The sequence below is a fragment of the Sceloporus occidentalis genome, unplaced genomic scaffold (genome assembly GCF_023333645.1).
Source record: "Sceloporus occidentalis isolate IW3139 unplaced genomic scaffold, rSceOcc1.0.p SCAF_5, whole genome shotgun sequence".
NCBI lineage: Eukaryota > Metazoa > Chordata > Lepidosauria > Squamata > Phrynosomatidae > Sceloporus > Sceloporus occidentalis.
Window position 1 is genome coordinate 84,948,116 of NW_028316985.1, and position 17,014 is coordinate 84,965,129.

Here is a 17,014-nt window from a genome sequence, read left to right on the forward strand (position 1 = left end):
TAATGGTTCCCCCACGAATCAGGAGGGATGCCTGTAAATTGTGTGATGTGTGGGAGAGTGACTAAATACAGCAGGGCTAAGAAAAGACAGACACTTAAAAATGATGAAAGGGCAAGAAAAAGAAAATGGCAACCGCATTAGCAGAGTCTATAGCCTTTAACTTTACTGTGAAAACTTTGTCCCATTTGAACCCAGAAAAGCTGACAAATATATCAAATGTCTTACTGTACTCAAATCCTTTGAAGCTTGATTCCTCTTGGTGCTTCTTTGACAGAAACACCACAGAGCTACCACCGCTGCCATTTTGCCACCCAGGTTTTCAAAAAGATCAGAAGTGGCACTGTGGCAAAGAGAATAAACCTCTTAAACACTAATTTCTACAACCATTCCCTTTCTATCAGTTAGGCCTATCAGCACTAGTAATCTGGCCCATACATTAGAGTGTGGGTATATTAACCAAGCCATCCTCTTCTACAAATCCAGATGTTGTGAATGCTAAAATATGTAACAATAGGAATGTTTGAGCAAAATTAGCCTATTTTTAAAGCAATGAGTGATAGTATAATGAATAAATTGACCTTGTGCATATCCCATTTCTGGTAAAAGGCCCTTTTAGTTCACTGACACCAACAATGGTGTCATTCTAGTCCCAAATAAATATGTGGGTTTTCATTAACACTTATGAGGTTTTACTGATTTTATTCAAATTTCCACATGTTTTATGGTTCCAAATGATTTTAATGTGTTCTGGCTGGTCTTAATTATGTTGTTTCAACTTGTTGAATTGTTTAATGTGCTTTTGGTCTGTTTAAATTATTTGTTACTGTTTTATACTGGATAAATTGGTGAAATTGATTTTACTGTATGTGTGAACCATAAGGGGCTTAAATATCCTAAAGGCACCAGATCCCACCCTGACCTTGTAAGTTAAGCAGGGTCAGTACTTGGTTAGTATTTGGATGGAAGAATAATACCAGGTGCTGTAGGCTACATTTCAGAAGAAGGAAATGGAAAAACCACCTCTGAATATTCCTTGCCTAAGAAAACCCTATGAAAGTCAATAGGTGACTTGAAAGCACACACAAACATACAGGAATCATATGATAGAGGGTGAGATATAAGTATCTAAATAAATAAGTGTGCATGAGTACATGCAGCAAAAAGGTCTAGAGCAGGGGATGGAAAAACTCAAGGTGTGTTGGGACTTCAAAATCTTGCTAGTAGAGCAGTTGAGTGGTCACTGCAGGGTAGTTAATAGCTTGCACTGATTCCAGCATGTGCTAGATCTTATAATGTCATTTTCCATCTCTGAGGAGGTCCAGCTAGTTTTAGCCAGGTCCCCAAAAGGAAAGGGGGTGTTTTATAATCTTTCATATGTGTTCACAACACATTCTTGTAAATTAGATTAGCAATACTCTAATTTTGGTGCTATGAGTCTGAAATAGAAAAATAACAGCATAAACAACTTGCCCAAATCTGTAAAAATGTTTTTGCTTTAGACATGTCTTATATCATCTGCTTATCCCCTGCACTTTATATATATTATATAACTATTGAGAGAAATTGGCCTTTGGGTTCTGGAAAACCATCATTGTGGATTTCATTCATCCCGCCACATATTTTCTCATTTCCTCTGAAATTCTATACATGTTTTGCCCAAGTAGGCAACTCCTCCCATTTTGCTTTGAAGTTCATTCCAGATGAAATATTGTAGCAATTTTGATTTATGATGTAAGAAAAACCAATATGCATATTGCTTATTTGAAGAGCCCTCTACCAATTTCAGAAACTATTGAAGCTCAGTTACTCGTCTGTACCAGGCCTTTTCAGCTGACATTGTCAAACAAGAATGCAATTCAAAGCAATTTCACAGCATGAACATCTATCTACAAGAAATGAGCCAGACAGTCCTAGCCTAATTTCAAGATATTACACTTAACAGGTCACTAACTCAGGTCATACAGAACAGGTCTATTGCTCAGTTGTAGAACATAGATCTAAATGCAGTGGGGTATAGTGATTATATACAGTTTCATACCAGACATTTCAGTCTAAATGTTGACATATTATTATGGCTCTTGGCTGAGAACCAGCTACAAAGATGGTTCTGCTAGTGACATTTCTGTAACTTATCAGTATTCTTTCAGTTGATTATTATTCCCACTGCTGCTTTCTCTGCCAGAAAACAATATACTCTTTAATATGCAGCTTTAGCTTTGCGCCACTCCAATTCAGAATATTTGCAGAAGCAGCATTTGGCCATAATTTGTAAATAATAAAAAAGCGAATGATTATATGGCAGTATACATTACATGTGTAGGCCCAAAGATATATACATAGCATCTTTAATATACTGGCTAACTCACTGGAAGGGAAACTACAAACAGGAAAAGTATCAGACATTTTCACCACAGGTCAGTATGATGTCTTTCTACAGTAAGATTATTCAGTCTTTCTAAGCAAGAGTAAATGATTTCCATAGAGTTCTGTGGAATACTTAAGGTGGTTTCAGATTCATAATAAGAAATTACCAACATCCCAAGGCTTGAGACCCCAGAGTCTGGGGAAGAAAATACAAAGTATCCCCCACCTCTACCCAAAGCTCACCCTTGAAGTTGCTCTGACCACCTCTCTTCTAGGTAGAGTCCCCAGATCTCAAGGTCTGACTTCCTTTCCCAGTTCTTACGGTTATAGGAGGAATCTCAGTGTGAGAATGCTGCCTCAAAAAGATTTCTTTAACAACAATATGGCACAGCATTCTATGGCACAGATCCATGGAGTCTGTCTGATTATCTCATTCCCTCCTTCCTCAAATTTCTCAAACTGCATCATGAAGGCCACCCCTAGGTTTCAGGTTTTGGTCCTGCAACCTCAGGACCTAGAATACTCTTATCATGGCAACTTTAAGAGATGCAAAGCTAACAAAAGATCAAGTCTGAGAATGAATATTCAAACCAACACTTATTCAGCATTTTTAACTCCCCAAATTCTGCTTCCCCTTGTTTCACATGGAAATAACTCAACTAGAAAGTGTCTCCTTTAGCTCACATAAGAATTAAGGCTGCGGCCTTATTAAATAATTTTAATAGACTGATGCCATGCACTTGAACAGATCAACTATAAATTTGCACATAGGCAAAACAATGTTTCTGGAATACTTTTTCTTTTTCAGATGATGTGTCCCGTGCTACCATCAGTCAGTGACCCATGGTGGTTATCAGGTAAAGAGCTGTATAGTTGTTAATCCTCTCAAAGTCTGGCACAAGAAATCTAGCAAGATGAAGGGAGAACAATAACATTATCATTAGCCAATTCAGGAGTAGTTACTCCAAGCCAGTAATCAGATAAATGCAGTCAAAAAGGAATAAGTCACAGAATCATTGATCATAGCCAATCCAAAATCAAGATGAGAGCAGCCAGTTGCTGAGATAGAATTGTTGCAAACAACAAAAACTCCAGGGAGCTGTTAGGAGACTTATAGGCAGCTACCTTTGGACATCAGTTGCTTAATGAGTCAGTTTTCTATTTAACAGATCTATAAGAAGCCTCTTGTTATCTTGTCTGTGATCTTCAAAGAAATGAGCTTTGTCCTCAGCATCTGCCATGTCCTACTGTGGAGTGTGCGCCACAACTGCATCTGTCCTCATCTCCTTGGACTCAAAGCGGCTACTATTATATGGAGCTATAAACTCCTGGCAGTTTAACTCCTGTGTGTCCCAGTTTTCAGATTTCAGTGGATGAGGTATGACATGATACACAGATATGTCAAAGCAGACTTCAACTTAGATTCTTCCTTTGTGAGAAACAGCCAACTACAGTTTTTATAAGCATGCACAACTGGAAATACACTGTATTTTGCAGGGACAACCCCCCGTTTGTTTTCTGAAAGCATTATGAAGTATATAGAGTTTGCAGACAAATGTTATTTTTAAAAGTGTTATAAACACTGACTCAGACCATCAGTGCATCTGCCCCAGTCCTGTGAATTCTGACTGGCAGCAGCACTCTGTTGTTCTGTCACATAGTGAGCTGGTACCTCAAATTCTAACCAATTCTCTCTTTCTGTCTTTCTTAATAGACTTCAGAATCCCTAACTTGCTGCAGCAGCCATAAGAAAGCTCTCAGCAGGACTGATTATTTACTAGGATCATCCTGAACTGCTTGTGGAATGAATCCAAATGTAGAGGTTAGGCAGGGCTTTTTGGAATGACAAGGAAGGGATTAAGTGTGTGCCATTCTGGACAAAATGAAGCAGTTGAGAGGCAGTGCTGGCTCAGGCACAATGCCTGCACATAAGACTGCTTGAGACCAATGGCCCTATACTTCATTGGGTCTCACTTTCATTTCTAATCCCAGGGGAAAGTCAAATCCTGCCCTCCTTGGTTCCTTTAAACTTCCTCTTATTTATTATTTAGCTCTATTACAGTATTATTTAAAATCAGCCAAGCAGAAGGTGCTATAGCTTGTGCGAACAATACTGAGCAACATTTTGTACTCTCGGTAAGTGCTCACAGCATGCCATCAGCCCACACAGCTAACAATGTTACACAACAGCATATAAACATTTGTACCACAGTTCAGTATAGAGCTCACTTGAGCTCATTTGTTTCAATGGCCTTGAACACCATAAGTTGGGAGTGACTACAAGGCTCCAGAATATTGGTGGTTTCCCATGTAGCTCCATGTCTATGAAATTCGGGGGTGCCATAGGGTTCCCTCCTATCCCTCTGCATGTGGATAGGATGGAAACTTGTGGCACCTCACATTTTAGTAGTGACGAGGTTATGTAAGAATCCACCACTGTTTTTGAACCTTGCATCTATATGGAGCCGAAGTCATTAGTAGTAGTGGGGTATAAAGCAGTAAGCTGGACAAGCCAAGTAGAACCAGCTAAACAATGTATGGAATGCTGTGAAGGGGTTCCTATGCAGGAAGGGAAGCTTGTTTGTTAAAGAAACAGACAGGGGCATGATGTGATAGAATTAGGACAGTCAGAGCAATGGACAGTTAGGAAGAGAGGCCCTGATGAGATCTGAACAGGATTTTGGGAGACTGGAACAAGGGAGTTCAAGTTTTCTGTTTTCCATTTAACAATTTAAAAGGGAGAATGCATCACGTTTTACCACAGTGAACCCACTGCTCACATAACCCCTTGTCCAATATAGAGATCACTTTGAGACTTGAGTAGCGGCTCCAGAGAGATCCTGAGGATAAAAGTGTGAACTAAGTGACAGAAGCCATAGAGCTGGAACTGTAGAGGCAGCCTGGACAAGGTTCTATTACAGGGCAGCTGGGTGCCATCAGTATGTTACTGACACTAAACTCTTATTTCTTCTTGTTGGTGGGATCAGTTGGGTTTATGCAGGTGCTGAAACAGTGCCTGGACTTTGTAATAGTGTGGGTGAAGATTAAGAAACTGAAGATGAATTCTATAAGGCAGAGCCCAATGATTCTCAGGTCTAGGAATTAGGTACACTACCTGTCCAGATGGTGTTGCATTCCATGAAGGAGCAGCGTAACAGCCGGGAGTAATAGATGCAGCTCTGTTACTGGAAGCTCAGACGGGCTCTTTAGTTCAGTGTGCTTGGACCAGCTTCAGCTAGTGTAACAGCTACAGCTATTCCTGGATTGGCATATCCTAGCTATGGTAGTTCATGCACTGATAACTTTCCAATTAGACTACAACACGCTGCACATGAGGCCAAAGCAGAATACATTACATAGTTATGCTGAGTATCTGTCTTTTAATGAGACAGAAATACCTGTGAAATCCCTATGAAATATGGAACTTTTGCATATCACCACATTAAGCTCCTTTGATTTCAGAGGGAGCACACTACCAAACACATTTATTATGGCTTATGTGTTTGTAGATGAACTTTTTAGGGGACATAATAATCAGAACAGTAAAGGATGAAGTCCAAATGCCAATGCACAAATGAATATGCCACTTGAATGAGTCTGCTCTTTAGAATAGAGATGGACTTTGTTATCTTCCTGAACCATACTTTTGACATTGAGGGAAAGATCAGATGGCACAGCCTTGGTTGCCTGCATTCCTGGCTAACTATAAAAACCAGAGCTAAACAAACAAACAAATGAACAAACAAATTTAATGACCAGGGAATGGCTTTCTGCAAAGATGCAATATTTTTTGTTCTTGAACCACCTGTCGTAGCCATGCTGCAGCCATCTATGGATATCCACACATTAGGGAAATAATCATAGAAGTCACAACAGACTGCCATAACTAGACAATACTCATCTTGACATTATTCATAACAATCTGCTCTTTTGTTTCATAGCGTTTGACAGGTTGTCAGGTGAAGAGGAACAAAACACCTTCCCGCTTGCAATGAAATGCGAAACATGTCACTATAGTAAACTTAAACTGAAGACTGCAGGGAAATTATGAGATTTAACTCCAACTGCTCCTCAGGTCAGGTTATATTTTTATACTGGACTTAGCTGCAAATTTTTATTTAAACTGTAACCAGTAATATGTCAGTTCAACATAATAGTGTATGCTACTAGCATGTGAAATTAGTCCATCTGGTACAGTACTCACTACTGTAATGTAAGGCAACTCTTCACAACCTCACACTTGCTACCCTATCATACAGGCTGATATCCTATATAAGTGCACAGTTCTGCATGTGCAGTCTTGCATCCTCTCTCTGCTTGGCATCTATCTTCCCCTTTTATAGCTAGTTTCAAGGCAGATTGGGGCTGCGGTGTCTGTTCGCCATGGCCCCAATCCATCTTCAGAAGGGCCAGCTGCCCATCTGTTTTTCCCCAAGACACTTTAGTCCTCATTAACAAGACCTGCTATGGAGTGATTTAATCTTTTATTCCATTCTGATAGCCACAAAGTGTTGCTTTACATAACCCTCATAACCATATAACAAATATACAGATCTTGTATATTTGGCAAATAATTATAGCTTCAACTTCTTCTTCTTGCACAAAAATAATGAGAAAACCACATTACAAAATAAGTTTCTAAAAAGAACAAACCATGGGAATTGTGGAACAAGTGGCTCTTAATGAAGAAAACTCTTCAGTTTAATGAAAAGGTTTCATTTAAAAGATGAAATAAACTTATTGCATATTTGGGAAATTCTATCATAGTTAGAAATTCTCATCAAACACTTTTGTTTACTGATGACCATCATACCCCCTTTAAGTAACTAGGAAGAATGTTCAAATTATTCTGTGCCAATTGGAATACATCTGGGACTCCTGTAATTCCATCTTCTTATATGTCCCTTGACTCTCTAAAACAAAGGCCTGAAACCCACTGTCAGTTGAAACATGGGTCCTATTAAAATCAGTGGAACAGGTTCCATTGATTTCACTGGGAACTAAGTGCAACTACATTGTCTGGACTCAACCCAATATCTGTATGGGGATTACTTGGTAATAGGAGCAAGAACAGTAATGGTAACAATACTCTTGGCAAACTCCTGTTTGCTTTAATGGGATTTGTGTAGAAAAAGGGCTCAATGGATTATTCCAGTCATTGCGAATAAGCTGTGCTCATGCAGATTTCCGTAATCTGGTTATCTGAAGACCACACTTACAAAAGGTTGGATAATCAAAGAGTGATGCCAAAATAAACTGGAAGGCCATCTGCTTGTACATTTCCTGTTTTAACAAAGTCTGTAGAGTTGAATATGGATAGATACCCATATTTTTTGACACAGAGTGGGAGACCATCCGAATCATCCTTACGAGCCCAGAGAACATGTGGGAAATGAATATCCTTTCTTGTTCTCATGTGAGAAATTAATGTATAAGCTGAATGGTCTGTCTTGTTTTACTGTTTTGTCTCCTGTACTTTTAGACTATTCAAGATATAACACTATACAACACCCCCACCTTATTATAATCTTTTGACAGCAAAGTCAGAGGCTCATAGATCACTGCTATTAATATTGTTAATGCTTAAACTCCATTAATTATTTAATTGCTTTTTAAAAGTTATATTTATACTTTTAATGGTTTGTATTGTTTTTAATTTGTATTGTATTAAATATGTTGTTCTTTTTGTTGTGTATCTCAAAGTCACTTTTGATTTATGGTAAACCTGAAGTGACTGTCATAGGGTTTTCTTGGCAAGTTTCTTCAGAGGGAATTTGCCATTACCCTCTGAAGCTGAGAGAGTGTGACTTGCCTAAGGTCACCCAGTGGATTTTTGTGTTTGAGGAGGAATCTGAATCCTGGTCTCCAGAGTCATAATCCAGCACTCAAAACACTACACCACACTGATACAAATGAATAAAATAATACAGGAGCTGGAGTTATCTCTATTTTGTGTTAATAAGGAAATTCATTTCCCCCCTCTTACTTGTTGCTGCCTTGTATAGGGAGATACCTCCTTTCACTGTACTCATACTGAAAACTCTCAGAATTAGCCTAATAAATCAATATTATTATTTTAAAATAGAAAACAAGAGGGAAAAACTTGAGCATATCAGGGGGGAAAAACCTAACCATCAGCAGTACAAAAAGAATATTGGATTGCAGCAACAGAGCCAAGAATAAAACTTCTGTAATGAGCTGTAAATATTTTCTTTTAATTAACTTGTCCAATAATTTGCTTAAGTTGCATGCATGCAAATGCAATGAATCTTTTATTTATTTAGTTATTTTCAGTGATGCCTTGCTTTACTGCTTTTCCATAAATACCAATGTCCTTTGCAAACCAAATGGCTGGACTGCTGAAGCCTTACCAGGTTGGTTCTGAACAGATGATGCAAAAATACATAATGAAGACTGATGTTAAAAGTGCACATGCAATTTTTGAGGTGGGTAGTACAACGCGGAGATATATTGTAAAAGAACCCCCCCCCCCCCGACTCCTACCTTTGAGTAGGAGAGAGGGTCCCACCTACTAACAGCTGTTTGCTAGGCGCGACCACTACCCCACTTTTTCCTTTCTAGGACATCCCCCAAAATTGGTGATGGGACAAATGTCACAAAGACTTTTCATTTACCAACTTCTAGCATCCCACAACTTTCCCTCTCCCTTCTATAGGAAACAGGAACTACACATGTACACATTAAGCATTGAACTGCTCTTACCGTCAAGGAGTTCTTTCTAATGTTTAGGTGGGATCTGTTTTCATTGCTGAAGATCTCAAATTCCAATTAGTTTCATATGGGAGAAGTGCTCTTTCAGATATCTTGACCCTAAAGCCATTTAATGTTAATTTCAACACTGACCCCATCATTAGGGAACCATGTTCCAGTTAGAATTCAACAAGCTGTATCCTCTTCTAAATGTATTTTCCCAGTTGTCTTTAAGGACATCACTTTACAAATGCATTACAACAATCTAAAGAAGAGGTTACTAGATCTTGGATAACTGTGGCAAGGGAATTAATGGGACTACTCAAGTGTAGTGATGGAACTACTCAAGTGTAATTTCTTTAAGAGATTTAGCTTAAATGAAATAAATCTTTCATGCAGGAAGATATTAAACATCTGCCAGATGAGCTCTTTGATGCTCAAAATGCAGTCTCAAAGTCCTCCATTTATAGAAAGTATTACCTGCCCTTTCAAACTGAGAAATGTTTTCAGACATAAAAGCCTTCCCCAATAAGCAGATCATTACGTCACTGTCTGCACATGGGAACAATCAGCTAAAGAAAGCAACATGCATGATAAGATTGAAATTTTACTCCTTTTCAAAAGGAATGTGCACTAGCTATTTGCAGAGCCAGAGTTCAAGAGAGTGAGTGAGAGAAGACTTTTTAAAATCATAATTTTATGTGCAAAGAGATAGTCATTATTTACACTTAAAATGTAAAATCAACACTGACCTTACCTTACTTTAAGCGCAACTGTTAGTTTATTTGTTTGGAAGTAGGTCTCCTCTGATCCAATAGTCATGAGGAGGTTATCATGTGGTCCTCAACATTTTCTTGGACAGCAACTCCCATCATCCATTGCCAGCATAGCCTAAGGATAATTAATGTTTTAGGCCAACAAAATGCAGAGGGCCACAGCTGCCTTCCTTGTGCTTTAAATTCTAATAAATGTACAAAGAAATGTGCTATATACACATCTGTGATAATATGGAAGAGGCAAGATTTTCCACAGCAGGTATAGACTATTGTTCCTTCCCCCAACCTCAGTGTTGGTTCTGATCAAACAGATTAGGAATAGAAAGAATATTAGTAATTATTTTGTTCCATGGTTGAAAGAACCAGATTCTCATCGGAAAGAACAATAGACCAATGAGAATTTTGCACAATTTTCCCCTGGTATTTGAAGTTGTGGAGGGTGTTGCGGAATAATACTGCAGAGCAAAACCCACTTTTCTGTTTGAAACATTGGCCCGGGACAGACGTGTGCAATAGGGCGCCCTCATCATGTGAGCACCATGTTGACAGAGCCCAGCTGTAAAGGTCTGTATTTGAGGTGAAATTTGAGCCCCTGGGTACTACCCTCTCTCTAGACATACTGGAGTTTGAAAGTCTGGGCCTTTCAGAAAGGTCTATCGCCTCAAAGGAGAGAGGGCATCAAGGCCATACTAAGATAAAATTCAAGCTCCAACAGATGATGGATGCCTCAGAAACAGATTTTTCTAAGTGGCTGAAAATGTGTGAAGGAGTCTCCCAGTAGCAGCTATATTAGAAAGTTGTGGTTCAGAAGCCAGTACACTTCAGCTTTCTATCATCAGGTCCTCTGCTTCTTTGAACTTCTGCACTATTTTCACCACATACTAATCCTACCTACCTATCTAGATTTCCTCTTTTGACATTTTTCTGAGGTTGTCTCTTTGCCTGCCAAACTCTCTTGGCTGCTGGTCACTTATAGGCAGGATCAGGACAGTGGGTTGCAACAACTGCAACAGTCTCTGGGCTCTCTAAGCCTGCTATAGAAAGAGGCAATCTTTTATCCACAACAAAATGTTTTTGCAGTCCTCTTTGAAACTGCAAAGTAACCAAGATATAATCCACTGAATGTTAAAAAAGAAAACTGAATGCTGGAACATCTGATTGTCCTGATACATAACCTATACTCTGGACAAGAGACCACTAATAGGACAAAATATGGGAAAACCAACTGGTTTCCTACCTGGAATGGAATCAGCATGCTATCACCTTATCTGTTTAAACTGCATTCAGAACATATAATTTTATATTAGGTTCAGAGAACTGAGCTGTGAAACTTGGGGGAAGGAACATTAACAACTTAAGATATGCAGATGACACCATATTACGTGCAGAAAAAGTTAAGGAAGGAAGTGCAAAAGCAGAGTTGCAACTGAACATTATGAAGACAAAATAATGACCACAGAGATTTAAGTAACTTCAAAGTGAGTAATGAAGACTTTGAAATTGTTAAAGGTTTCCTGTATCTTGCCTGCGTCATTAAGAAAAATGGAGACTGCAATCAAGAAATCAGAAGAAGACTAAAATCTGGAAATGAAGGCACTAGACAAGATTCTCAAGTACAACGATTTATCATGAAATACCAAAGTCAAAATCACCAGGTCATAATATTTCTAGTTTATATGCATGACTGAAAGCTTGACTATGAAGAAAGCTGACAGGAAGAGAACCAACTCATTTGAAATTTGAAATGTGGTACTAGAAAAGAATCCTGCAGAGACCAAGGATTGCTAAAAAGACAAGTGCATGGGTCTAAGAGCAAATTGGGCCTGAACTCTCACTAGAAGCAAAGATGACTAAACTGAGGCTGTCATTCTTTGGAAATATCATGAAACGCATGGGAAAATAATGTTTAGTGAAGTGGAAGCCAGTAGGAAAAGAGAAAAACCACACTATAGGTGTATTGATTCAATTCAGAAAGCCACATACTTCCTGAGTATGGAAGACCTGAGCTGTGCTCTTGATGACCGGGGGGATCTTGGAGGTCACTCATTCACTTCTCTATAAGCAGAAGTTGACCTGACAGCAAATAATTTTTTTTTATTTAAAAAAAAAATCACCTTTGAGCTGTAATCCATTGTTATGTGAAAAAAATCACCTTCAAGATAATGTTTGCAACGCAGTTATAAATAGCATGTAAGAATAAAATGCAGTACTGAATTACTTTCTTCCAGGGTAGATATCAATATAGGTTGCTGAACTGGAGTCATTACCATGCCCACAATCCTTCTGCTATGGCACATCACAATGTGGGGATACCAATGAATGTATGTAAACATTCTACTGCTCTTCAGGCTCAGCTTTCTACTTTTTTGTTGATGAACCTTTCCCTTCTATTTTTCTTACAGCACATAACAGGTTCACAGTTAGTCAAATAAGGCTTAGCTATTACATAATTGTGACACAGAAAATATTAATAGTCATAATCATTCTGACGATATTCTCTCCCCAGATTTTTTTATATTTCTCTTAAAGTCCTTGTATCTCCAAATAATTTGACTTCAGAAGCATCCTTCTTCCTTACCCTGAAACCTTTTGAACACCACCTCCACTGGCTGTTTCAGATGTCAAAAGCAAACCTTTTGAGCTTGTTATTTATTCTGGGTAGACATATAACTTCAATTATCACAAGAGAGCAATGTGCAACTTTTAATATTCTTATCCTCATATAATCCCTGTAAGCTACGAAAATAGCATTAGTACCATTTAGCAAAAATGAAATGGAAGCCTGAACAAATAAACAAATGAAAAAGTATTTAGAATACTAAGTGCAGTGGGGTCCAGATACATAGCTAATGCATTAAGAATGCAAGAGGTTTAAACCTTTAACTCAGGAAGCCTTTGGTTCTGTCCTTCCCCTAGCCATGAATTTATTGGGTGGCCTCAGTCAAGGTACTTTCTTTCAATGTCTTGTCCTTTAATCTTCACAATAAAGAAACCCACTGACCTTTGTTGCACATCTATTGTGAGGATTGTTGACATGATACATATAAAACAATTTTATAAGCTTTAAAGGCATTACATTATAAACTATAAATATAAAAAGATCTTCTCCCTGTACCTGTTGAGGCTTTTAAATGTGGGGATGCTTTCAAACAATCTGTGCACGTTCCATAGTGGTATGATCCAGCCGATGATTGCATTATTTGACTTTACTATGATTTAACTCAATTCTCTCTCTCTCTCTCATTGATACTGCCAATCAAATGATGCAGGCTTGTTGACTGCCCTGTAATTCATCATCCTAACTCTCTGATAGGAGAAGTACAACTTATACAGGTACTAATCAATCATGTATTGGTCTATAATTTATGCAAGTAATCACTACAACCTTCTACTACTGCATTTGGACTCATCAGTTAATTATATGTTTGTTACTTAAAAAAACACACAGTCTTTTGGATTGTTAGCCAATACCTGTTACTTTAACCAGGGCAAAATATTTCAGGTATTTATAGTGCCTGGAATGGCATGTATCTGGACAAAATGCTTGGAGTAAATATGTATTTGATACCTAGTATTTTAACCAGAGCAAAATATTTCTGGTATTTGTGTGGAACTAGACAAAATGCTTAGGTTAAACATGTATCTGATACCTGTTACTTTAACCAGGGCAATATATTTCAGGTATTTATAGTGCTTGGAATGGAATGTATCTGGAACTAGACAAAATGCTTGGAGTAAATATGTGTAGTGACAACTATTTTAATGTGAAACTTGATTTGCTTATTTTTCTATTAAGTCATCCTGTCGCTAGATCCAAGAATGAAAAGCTTATTGACTCAGGCAGACCAGCCGCCGGATCCAAGCCATGCATACAAATCCCACGATTCAGAGCTTTGCATACATAACGCTTCCTATGGGCAGGAGAGATATGCAAGCATATGCGGTTCCTTTGTGCCGCTAACAAAAAGGAAAGCCAGTGCCTTCTCTTTTGGATCTCAATCAAAATGTATAATTACAACATCACCAATTTTTAGTGTTTTTCCAGTTATTTGTATTAACCAGTGCATATACAAATATCCTTACAACAAATTCTTGCAAAAAATGTTCAAGGTGAAAATGCTCACTCTTCTACCAAACTGACACTGACACTTCATTTTGAGTCTTCACACAAAAGGTAACAAATACATGCATATTCATGGCTGCTTAGCACATTCCAAGTTCATATACTTGGGAAAATGTTGTGTTTCCTATATTCAAATAGGTGAACAGATTGCAGTTTATGTATATGTCTTTTCATGACATAAGGCACCCACTCATGGAAAAAAACTCTTCCCTGGATAATTGGCATTGTTATGCACCATTTTAAATTTTATTATTTGGCTTTCAATCTGCTTTCCATTTCTCCCCCTTGAGCTTCTTATTGCTTTAATGAGATCATCTTCATTTGGCATATATGCATTTTTAAAATTACCATCAGAAAATAGCACCTTTTAACCCACCCACACAGTCTACAGCAGTGCACACAGCCATACAACCTAAAACCCCTTGCCTTCGATAACAACACTCACTTCAAAAGAGATTCACCTGATGCCTAAGTTTAGGTGCCAGGCAAAACATTCTGCTTTGGTCAGGCCCCACCTGGAATACTGTGTCCAGTTCTGGGCTCCACAATTCAAAAAGGATGTTGAGAAACTGGAGTGTGTCCAAAGGAGGGTGACAAAAATGGTGAAGTGTCTGGAAACCATGCCCTATGAGGAACGACTCAGGGAGCTGGGGATGTTTAGCCTGGAGAAGAGAAGATTAAGAGGTGATATGATAGCCCTGTTTAAATATTTGAAGGAATGTCATATTGAGAAGGGAGCAAGCTTGTTTTCTGCTGCTCCAGAGAACAAGACCCAGAACAATGGATGCAAACTACAGGAAAAAGATTCCACCTCAATATTAGGAGGAACTTCCTGACAGTAAGGGCTGTTCAACAGTGGAACACAATCCCTCGGAGTGTAGTGGAATCTCTATTCTTGGAAGTCTTTAAACAGAGGCTGGATGGCCATCTGTTGGGGATGCTTTGACTGAGAGTTCCTGCATGGCAGTTGGTTGGACTGGATGGCCCTTGTGGTCTCTTCCAACTCTACGATTCTATGATTCTATGAGTCTAGTGTCCCAGACTTATAAAGTATTTCTAAATAATTTGGAGCATTTGAATTTTTCTTACTACCATTTCATTGGATCTTGTTTGGCCTTTATAGAATTGCATTAGAAAATCTCTGAGGAAAGACAGCTTGAAGTACAGTAAATACATACATACAGTAGTCCCTTCCCTTATGCGGGGATCCGTTCTGGACCCCCCCCCCCCCCCCACTGTGTAAGGGTAATTCCATGTAAGCTCAAGCCCCATTAAAGCCAATGGGGCTTGGGCTTGTGGTGGCGCAGGCACCATTACTCTTTCTGGTGCGCCATGCCATTTCTTCTGATGTGCCTTCCAGCATATGCTGGAAGCTGCATAAGACGCGCCCGCGTATAACACCGGCACACTGTAAATAAAACATATAATTCTGATTGTTCAATGGTAACCAATCAGGGCTCAGACCAAAAATCTGTATAGACACTTAGAGGCTCCTAGCAACTGGTTAAGCACATGCACAAAAAACACATATCCATATAAGAATCTAAGAACCAGCACGGCGTAGTGTTGAACTATGACTCTCAAGTCCAGGGTTTGATTCCCAGGTTGGCCATGAAACCCATTGCGTGACGTTAAGCAAGTCGTATGTTCTCAGCCTCAGGGGGAGGCAATGGCTCTGAACAAACCTTGCCAAGAAAACCCCATGACATGTATGCATTGATTTGATACTGAAATTATTCTCCAAATATAAATTACTGTAAAAAACATAAATTTAAAGATTTGATTGCTAGGGTGATAAACCTATTGAATATTGGTGGAGTGGAAAGCAATTCAGTGTTTCCAGTCCTTACTTTTCCACATGGGGTGATCAACCCACTCTCACCAGGGTCTGTGGAGCAAGTGGTGTGAATCAAGAGGTTAAGAGGTCATCTGATATGCCACTAACAGTAAGATATCAAAGCTCAAGAAATACTCTTTTTTTCAAGCTGGTCTTTTTTTGGTTAACAATATGACATCTCTCTGTAATAAAAGAAAAATATTAAGTTAATTATATTTGCTTTGACTAGTGAAGGCATTGTGCATTCAGTATGATTACATAATACTAAATACTTTCATTTAGAATTAATTTGATGCTCCTGGTTTCTCCAGATCAAATGCACTCAGTAGGGCTTATTATTTCAGAAAATTATGACTTCTGACAGACTAGCTTATCAACCAGGGTCAGATTTATGCCTGTGGACATACAATTTAGGAGAGTTAAGTAGGCAGGTCATGCATTACAGAAAGCCGTAACATTGAGATGTAAATGGTTTTAAAGATCAGTAAAGCACATGTTGCATTCCAAGTTCTAACTAGATTCATAAGAGTGGAGATGATATGGTTACAAACAATTATATAACTAAGTATGCAGTTATGACATATAGGTTATGTCAGCATAAATTATTTGCTCTCGCCATCAGACTTACACTTATAAGCACAGAAGGGATGAAAGTAATTGACTCTTTCATCCTCAAAAAATGAGAATAAATAATTTCCAAAGTTTTATTCTCAGTGCAGAGGAAATGAATATAGGTCACCCCCTCCCTTAGCCATGAGATTGCAATTTCACTTATCCATGTTGAACTGGGTTTGTCTGGAGATGGGTGGGAAGATGGGATCAAAGCAAGAGAAAGTATGTGGGAGAGAGAAAGAGAAAGCCCCCCGCCCATGGTTGAACAAGCCAATAAGAGGGGGATGCCATTCATCCTGAAGACAGAAAGTGAATGAGGGAGCAGGCAGGCAGGTAGTTGGATGCAGGAGATGCCCAATAACCCTCCATCATTGCTGCCATGGCTGTGTCTCATTGGACAAGGCCCCGGCTGACTCCTGTCTACTCCTGGCTGCTGAAGTGAGCCCTCATGCCAGTCACTTGCCAGCCATCCCTCCCTCCTGGCATCCAGCCCAGAAGAAGAGGCAGTATTGGTTTCCGGCAGAGGAGAGAGGGAAGGAAGGAGATGTGCTCCCTGTTCACTTCTCATGGCCTACCCACTTCTCACCACAG

At 38.9% G+C, this 17,014-nt stretch overlaps 1 protein-coding gene across 2 annotated transcripts in view; it reads right to left on the minus strand.

Moving 5' to 3' along the window:
- The window catches only part of MAGI2 (membrane associated guanylate kinase, WW and PDZ domain containing 2), a 789,679-nt gene that overhangs the window by 416,667 nt on the left and 355,998 nt on the right, over nt 1-17,014 (minus strand). The gene's annotated exons all lie outside the window — the stretch shown is intronic.